This window comes from Phocoena sinus, chromosome 17 (assembly GCF_008692025.1).
Source record: "Phocoena sinus isolate mPhoSin1 chromosome 17, mPhoSin1.pri, whole genome shotgun sequence".
In the NCBI taxonomy this organism is placed as follows: domain Eukaryota; kingdom Metazoa; phylum Chordata; class Mammalia; order Artiodactyla; family Phocoenidae; genus Phocoena; species Phocoena sinus.
The window spans coordinates 39,205,522-39,215,193 of record NC_045779.1 but is presented as its reverse complement, the minus strand read 5'-3'; positions in this window follow the sequence as shown (position 1 = coordinate 39,215,193).

The following is a 9,672-nucleotide window of genomic DNA, read 5'->3' as shown; positions in this document are numbered from 1 at the left end:
AGGAAGGAAATGCCCTTTGGGTACTCACCTAAAAACACAAGGCCCACCAACTGGACCAGCAACTGGACCCTGTGACATGGGGATACACCCCTTGCCTTAGAGCCATTACTGCCACTGCCCTTTTGGTTAAGGCCACTGAGAAAATCATTGTGGGATCCCTTTAACCATTTTTGTACCTCATGCTGTAGAAGTCCTCCTGAATGCTTTTCATATTCAGTATTTCTCAGCTAGTTGCCTCACCTCCTATGAAGTCCTTTTGTAAACTGCTCCTGACATAACTCTTTTATGTAATAACCTTACCCAGCTACCCTTCTCCCCTCTGTCACTGACAAAGTCCCTCACCACTGCCTAACAGACCATTTCCTGATTCCTCGTGATAATCTGCAGGAAAATCTTTTGGGTAATGCTGACTTCTAATGGTTCACTCATGTCCCTTATTTAAAAGATTAAATAGCAAATACTGTGCTGGGTATGCTATTACAACTCCTTTTGATGTTGTTGAGTCAGCATCTTTACCTATGGCTACTCCAGCCCAACAGGTTGTATTATCTGCTCTTACACAAGCTTGTACTTTAGCCAAGAACCAAACTGCCAATACTTCTATTGATAGTAGATATGCTTTTGGAGTAGCTCATGATTTTGGAATGTTGTGGAAGCAACGTAACTTTCTTACTTCCAGTGGAAATTAAATTAAAAATGGCTCCTACATTCAGAAATTACTGAATGCAATACCTTTACCTGCCGCTTTAGCTATTTTTAAGATTCCAAGCCATTCTAAACTTGACTCTCTGGAAGCTAAGGCAAATTGCCTTGCTAATATTTCCACAAGGAATGCTGCCTTTTTAAAGGGACCAACAACAAACCTCTGTCATGGTCTAGAGGGATAGTTCACCAAATGATAACTTAGAAAAACTGACTTAGAGAAGCCCAACAATTGGCCTCAGGAAAAAAAAAGATTGGAAATTCAACTGTTGGTTTGACAAAAAGGGAAAGCTCTGGTTTAGACCAAATATCAACCTAGTCCTACTGGAGACTAAATTTCCACTCCTCACCCCAGTACATGCATTAAACCACTGGTCTACTGACAAAATGATAGCCTTATTGAACCAATATTGCAGGGAAAATATTAACCAGCCCACAAAAAGTGCCTACCTTACTACGCTTGTAGTAAGTGCCTACACTTGTCTGATACAAACCAGGGAAGCCTGTTCATACTGCTCCCAAACACTGCAAACAGCCTAGAGGTCTGGCAAATGGATTTCATACAACTTTCTCTGTCTAATGGATATAAATCTGTTTTAGTCACGGTCTGTATGTTTTCATACTGGACTGAAGCCTTCCCTTTCAGACTACTGCCTCTCCTGTGGCTAAAGTCCTTTTGGAAAAGATTATTCCTATCTGGGGAACTCCTCTAAAACTTCATAGTGATTGAGAGATGCATTTTACTGGCCATGTACTTCAACAGGTCTGCACTGCTTTCTGGTTTTATAACACTTTTGTTATGCTGAGCACCCTCAATCCTCTGGTTTTTCAAACACACTAATGGCATTATTAAGACTCAATTGGCAAAATTTGTAGAGGTCTTTCAAATACCTTGGCCAAAACATTGCCATTAATGCTTCTAAATCTCAGATCCACACCTTTTGGAACTCATAAACTCTCAGCTTTTGAGATAGTCATGGGATGCCCAGTGTACTTGGCTACTGCTTCTTTTGACCCACAATTGATGAAAGTAGAGATAGTCTAATATTGCAAAGGCCTAATTGCTTCTATTAAAAATATGTCGGGAGATAAAGACCTTAAGTGCCACACCTTGCAACCTGGAGATTTTGGTTATTAGAAAAGACATCTCCAGAAGAACCTTCTTCAACCTTGCTGGAAAGGCCCCTTTCAGGTATTGCTAAGTAACCCACATGCCACCAAATTCTAGGGAATAGACTCTTGGATTCACATGAAACACCTAAATAAAGCAATGAAACGTGACTCGACTTGCACATCATCTGGTGACCTGAAAGTTAAGACTTCCTGGAATTGAAGGAGAAGACAATTGATGACACAGCTTTCCCAAGATATCTAGACCAGGCCTCCTGGAAGTTTATTGCCAAACCTTTGAGATTGTACAACACTTCAGATGATCTCTAACATCTATAATCTTGATAACATATAGACTTTAGATTAAAAGTGCCTGAGAGTTCTCCCTCCAACCCTCCTTGTCTCGAATGTGACCTTAATAAGTTTTCAATCTGTTCACTTTCCCTCCAACCTGAGACACTACATCTTTCTTAACACTGACAGACAAAAAGCCTCTGAAACTTGAAAATCTGACTCTTGATCAGGGATGCTTTCAGAGAAAGATCTTGATCAAAAGGGGGAAATATAAAAAATTAATAAACAGAAACCTCAATTAAATAGATTTGGGAGACCAGAAGAGGGAGCTCCCATGCCCTACAACGATAGCAGAGCCCAAAAGGAACAAGAATGACTCCTCTTCTTCCCTGGAAAGGACTCAGTCAATAAAAAGCCATGGACTTTTGTTTACAATAGTCCTCCCAACTTATTTCTTCCCTCTATGAAAGCATTCTTCCCTTGTCGTGTGGGGACTTGCACATGGCTTGCCATGGTTGCAGAGCCAAAATTGCAATTCTCTGCCAATCCTGAATAAACCCATCTTTGCTGGAGAAATATCTGGTGGTCTATTTAGTTCAGATCAACAGTGCTTTTAAAAACTTTTAAAAAATAATTTACATACATAAAAGTATAGAAATCACAAGTATACAGCTTGGTGAATTTTCACAAACTGAGCACACCCACATAGTCAGTATACACAACAAAAAGTCAACATATCCAGCACTCCCAGATACTCTCCTCCTGCTACTTTCTAGTCATCCTCCACAACTAGGGCAGTCATTATTCTATTTTCTAGTTTTGCCTGTTTTTGATCTTAATATAAAGGAATCGTAAACAGTATTTACTTTTTCATACCTGGCTACTTTTACTCTATATTATGTTTGTAAGATTCATCCATGTTACATGCACATAAAGTGTATTCATTTTCATTGCTATATAACATCCTATTATTTACATATAATGGAATTTATTTATCCATTGTACTGTTGATGGGCATTGGGGTAGCTTCCAGTTTGGGGCTATTATATCAATAAATCATGCTACTGTGAACATTCCAGTAAACGTCTCTTGGTAAATATATGTACTCATATCTATTGGGTATATACCTAGAAGCAGAATTTCTAGAACATAGGGTATGCATAGTGTTCAACGGGTAGATGCTGACCAGATACTATTTAAGTACTTCACATGTATTAACTCTCTTAATCCTCACAAGAGTCCTAAAAATGTAGGTACTCTTATTAGCCCCCACTTATACAGATGAGCACATAGATACATAGAGAGATTAAATAGATTAAATAGCACAACCAGTAAATAGATGAATTCTATTTAAATAGGGTTTAAATTCAGGAGGTTTAAGTCCAGAGCCTGTACTCATAACCACCACGCTGTACTCCTAAGCCAGGATTTCTTCTAGAACTATACCATTCTGTTATTTTGTTAACTAATTTTCCCCTACCATGCACTGATATAAGAATTAAAGCACACACAGACAATGCATACAAGATAATTCTGGGAATGGTCATTAACCACATTGATATCACTGATAAAAAACCAGCCTGAGGGACTTCCCTGGTGGCGCAGTGTTTAAGAATCTGCCTGCCGTTTCAGGGGACATGGGTTTGATCCCTGGTCCAGGAGGATCCCACATGTCACGGAGCAACTAAGCCCGTGTGCCACAACTGCTGAGACTGCGCTCTAGAGCCCACAAGCCACAACTACTGAGACTGCGAGCCACAACTACTGAAGCCTGCATGCCCTAGAGCCCGCGCGCCACAACTACTGAGCCCACGTGCTGCATCAACTGCAGCCCACGCGTCTAGAGCCCATGCTCCACAACAAGAGAAGCCACCGCAACAAAGAGTAGCCCCCGCTTGCCACAACTAGAGAAGGCCCACGCACAGCAACAAAGACCCAATGCAGCCAAAAAAAAAAAAAAAAACAGCCCAAGCTGGTCACTTACATGAGCAGTCTATGTATATATGAAAGGTTCAGATCAACCAAGGATTATTTTTATTTCTGATGGAATTAAAAATATAGGATAGGCAAGACATCCTCAGTTATATACACAGTTATCCAACATTCTATTTTAACTAGAAAACTTAGAGCCATATTCATCCCAGCTTCCCACAGCAAGTGGCAATTTTACACACTTAATCATTCAATATATTATTTGTGCTAAGTGTTTTGAGGGGATGCACACTGGGAGAGTACACATGGGGTGAACACATTCCCCATCCTCATGCATCTCACATTCTTGTAAGGGACACTAGAAATAACTATGACAGACGATAAGTGCCACAACATGGTTACAGGGCTACAGATACTCAAGGGAGGAGTGGACCACTTTTCATTCATCGATCAGCTAAAACTAAAATGGTGACATTTTGGCTGAGTCAAGAAAGATTGATTAGACTTCCCCAAAAAAGGCAGTCAGGTCAGGGAAGGAGTAATAGAATGAGCAAATGCACAGATACAGGAGGGCACCAAATTCTTCTGGAAAACAGCCAGAAGTGGAGTATGTTGGGAACCAGAGCACATACTGGGCAGAAAACCTCACCACTAATTTTTACTGAGCACTTACTGTGTGTGCTCTCATCTGACCCTCACAACAGCCCAGTGAGGTAGGCATCATTATTCCCTCTCACAAGGGAAGGTTCAGGGATATAAAAAATTAAGTTAACTTGTCCACGGCCACAGTACTTCTGAGTGCCATAGACCGGCCTTCGGTTCTGGCCCACCTGACTCCAAAGCCCCCAGTCTGCTGCCTCCTGCCAGGGGGATCTGAGGGGGCACTAGGAGCCTTCCAGGCTAAGGATTCGGACTTCATATGGAAGGCAATGTAAGACCATCAGAGCTTTAGCAAGAAACTAAGGACATAATCAGAGTAATGCTCTAAGGACAGAACACTTCAAACAGTGGGTCACTACTTATTAGGAATCAATTTAAGGAGAAAACATTAGGCAAGCCCAGAGAGGTGCTAGGCCATAAAGATGGTCTTTTCCACTGGGCTCATTGTTAGAGGCTGTCCTGCTCTCTCAGTAGCTCTGCAATTCTGTCGCCTCCACCTTGGGCTCCCATTCCACCCTCTCAACATCCTTGCCAAGCCATTACTGTATTACTAACCCCATTTTTTAACATATGAAGAAACTGACAGAGAAGATAAAGAATGCCTTCAAGTACCCCCATCCTCAGCTAGTAAACTGGGGAAGTGAGACTGAAACCAAGGCCCATGTGACTTCTAAAGCCACATGTTCACCACCATTAGTATGCTGCCTTTCATTAAATTATGTTTCCTTTAGATTAAGAAAGTTATCTTTTTAAATTTTTATTTTAGTTGATTATACCATAGAAAGCTAAAGATATCACTAGCCATGAGAGGAGAGAAGATAACCTTAAGATAAATAATGAAAACACATAAAATGTATATGGCACAAAAAAATGAACATGAATTTTGCAGTTAGACCCAAGTTCAAAACCCAGGTTGTTTGACCTTGGGCAAGTAACTTTAGCTCTCTGTCCCTATTTCTTCACATGTGACAATTCAATAAAATAAGTTATACAAAGAGCTCAGAATATGGCAGGTGTGCAATGAATTATACTATAGACATGAGAATACTATACCTGACACAGGCATTGCCATGAGGCATTCTGAGACCTCAATGCCAGGTTGACAAGAGGATGGAAACCATTCCAGTACGACTCAGGCTAAGAGAACTGACCTGCCCTTGGGCTTATTTGTGGGAAAGGAGTCCACCAGGCAAAATCACATTATTTAAAGGCAAGCTTGGATCTGATCCAGCCTGATACTTATACCCAAGGGGCTAGAGCTGGAGGCCTAGAAAGGCAGTAAGAACGTGGGAGCTGTGGAGATACTCGCAAGATGTGTCCACAGCTGTGGAGATACTGTCAAGTGGGTGACAGAATTCCAGACAGACTCATTCATGTTGAAACTTAGCCAGAAACAAGAAAGACAAGGGGCCCATCTCCCAGGAGCAGGGGCCAACATGGGCCAGGAGCTATCAGGGCCTTTGTAAACTAAGTAATGACCCCCCAAAAAAAAGATATCCATGTCAAATCCCTGGAATCTATTAATGTTACGTTATTTGGAAAAGGGATCTTTACAGACATGATTAACTTTAGGATCTTGAAAGGAGGGGCTTATCCTGGATAATCTGGGTGAGTCCTAAAGGCAATCAGATGGATCCTCATAAAATAGACACACAGAGAAGACACACAGGGAAGGCTATGTCAAGATGGAGGCAGAGATTGGAGTGATGAGGCTACAAGCCAAGGAATGCTAAAAGCCACCAGAAGCTGGAAGAGGCAAGGAACAGATTGTCCCTTGGAACCTTCAGAGGGAGTGTGGTCCTGCCCACACCTTGATTTCAGACTTCTGGCCTTCAGTACTGAGAGAATAAATTTCTGTTCTTTTAATCCACCAAGTTTGTAGCAATTTATCTTTGGAAGCCCTAGGGAACTACTAGAGCCCTGGACAAGGGTTTGGGGTTTGGATAAAGTTTCAGCCCAAGAATAGAAATGGAGTTCAATCTAAAAGTAGAAGTCCGTCACACAGGGGTTCATGGGGCAGACATCAATGTGGCATTTTGCTCACTGGATATCAGACTTAGGCCATCCCAGACTAATTCCAGATTTAACCATGATGAAGAAGACTGAGCAAGTCCTGGGACGGCTCAGGGGCTGGTGGGGTTCATCCTGCAGGTGGGATATTTCAGTACCCACAGCCAAGCAGGGCAAACAGGAACTGACAGAGCAATCAGAGACGTTCTGTCAATAAATGATAAATAACTCACAGAATATGACTGCGTGCAGTCTGAGATGATGTCCATTTCATAAGAAAAAAAGCCAAAGGCCAGAAAATATGCTGCTCCTTCTATGGAAGGAATCTGTCCCTTCATTCAAAGGCCAGGCCCATGCCAGCACCGGGGGCACAGAGGTGAGCTCAAGGTCTGCTCTGGCCCTCCTCTGTAGCTTCCACAGCCTCTCCTGGAGCTGAGACCTCCCTGCACGCTCAGAAGACTCATTCTCCTTCAGCCGAGAGTTTCTGTGGCTTGAACAGACCATTCTGCGCCCATATTAGCAGGAATGGGGGAAGGAAGACCTTAGCATCTCTACAGGCTTCTAATTCACAGGTCGTTGAGTCAGCCTCACTGTTAGCATACGGTGGGGATTTCCTAGTCCCCAAAAGTAGTATAAGAGGATTTCAATTTAAATGTTCTCAAAGGCCACACTTCTCCCCCACCTTCCTAGGCACTACAGGAGAAACAAATACGCATCAGTTCCAGCCCCTGTCCTTCAGGAGTTTGTGTCCTTATATGCAATATGAGGTCTAGACATAATCACTTAAAACTACAGAGCAGTGGGTACCTCCAAATGACACAGGCAATCAGAGACAAAGAACTAGAGGGGGTAAAATAGCTTTTGTTGATACGGTCAATCTGGGCATGAAAGGATTCCAAAATGTGGCAATCTGATATTAAATTTATATCATTAATTTTATAGCCACTAAAAGCAGTATTATCCAGGATAACCAGTATGATAATGAAATAAGACAATGTAATGGTTGCAATGAAAATCTCTTAATTAAAGAATTTCTAAATTGCTTCACTTCTCTGGCCTTAACTGCTTCGTCTGTAAAATGAAAGAGTTTTATACACAATCACTAAAGTCCTTTCCATCCCCCTATAATATTCCTTGGGCAGTTCACTGTAAGGGAGACAGTTCTGTTGGCTTTATCCTTAGGGACTTCTGTGAGCTTTTCATGTACGTGGAGAGCTTTTGGATTTTCAGAAACCTGCAGGCATCTTTTTTAAAACTATAAAGATTGATTGATAGGTGAAAGTGTGACTGAGGAAATGGAGCAAACTGGTCAGCTTAAAACCCGGGCCTCCTTCCTATGAGGCACTATGGCCAATCGGGGACACGGAAGACTACGAGGCACTAAACCTAAGCCCCGGCCTGTGAGACATTTCTGATGGCCTCCATCCATTTGGTTCTCAATTTGCTTTTGTTATAACGCCTAGCTGAAATTCCTACTGCCCCACATGGTTCCTCAACTGATCCTTTTTTCTTTTGCTTGAATCAGGTTTAACTTTCTGAAGGCTGAAAATCATAAAGTAAAAAATGATATGAAACAAGGAGGAGGGAAGAGGGAGTTGGACTCACAGAACTACAGAAGTGAAAAAATTATTTTAACGTCAAAGCCTCAAACAAATGCTCGACTACTGACTTCTCAGAGGGATGATGGGTTTGCGCCACATACATTAGCACTTGCCTCTTCGCGCTGATCTGTTTGTTGGTTGCTATGTGCATGGTGCTAAAATGTCCATTTGGGTGGGATCAAAAATTGTATGACCCTCTTAGAGCACATCTGTAAGTACTGGCCTTTTGAACAAATGACTATAGTTCACCAGGCCTCCGTGCTGTCAGAGGCTGCTTCCCATATACCAACTTTGAGCCTAGCCCTACCATATGGACACACGGGGGTCCGTGAAAAATAGTGGCCGAGGGGCCTGAAAGCATGAGACGGTCTGGCAAAAAAGTGACAGGTTTTGTCCAGGCTGCCGAAGAGAAATGTACTTAGGTCAGAAAGACTGAAGAGGTGCACATCTTCAGAACGTGCCTGTGGATCCAAATACACCCTAACAGATTCTTGAGAGAGCCCCCCGGGCGGCAGTGTTAACCTTGTCATTGTTATTGTTAAGAGGCTATGCTCATTTCTGGCACCTAACACTGGACACATTGACAGCAACGGGGTTGATGGAAGAGGAAAGAATCTGTTTTGCAGTTAAAAAAAAAAAACAGTTCTCAGGCCATTTGAAATCATGCCAGAGAAGTACTTGATTTCGGCATTCCTAAGCTCTCTGCGATGATGCCGCAAGTGGTGTCCCCCACGTGTGATGAGGTATTTCAGGGCCAGAGCTTTCTCAAGATGTTCCAAGCCTGCAGGCTCCTGATCCTTTTTCAAATTACAAAGATGATAGTATCCCAGTGAGAGTTGTGACTAGTCTAAACTCTCCACAGCTGCGAGAGATGAATGTACAAATTCCAATAAAGATTCTGCGTGTTATGGACTGAATTTACCTACACGGCATCAAGGCCTAACTCAGGACGACTTAAAAGAATCTTAAAAGAGCTGCTCCCAGTGCTATTTCCATTTCTTCTATAGCATTAGCTGCTGGGAAGCTGGCGACTGTTCTGTGAAGACGCCTCCCCCCTCACACCCACGCCACTGTCACTGCCCAGCGGTGGGTATCTATCTATCTATCTATTTACTTGGGAAAGTCAACGGGGCTTTGTTTTCTTATCATGGACACCTTTTCCCTAAAATACTTCCTTGGAATGCTAAGTAAATGTAATAATACACAGCACGCCACTTTTACCGTGTTTAATAATTGTATTGTCTGAAGACTCTTGGCTATACTCCTTTATGAAACATCTGACACTCAGCATGCTTTCCAAGACTGGGAAAGAGTTAAGGGACAAGGATTCACATCACTGTCTACACATATTAACAATTATAGA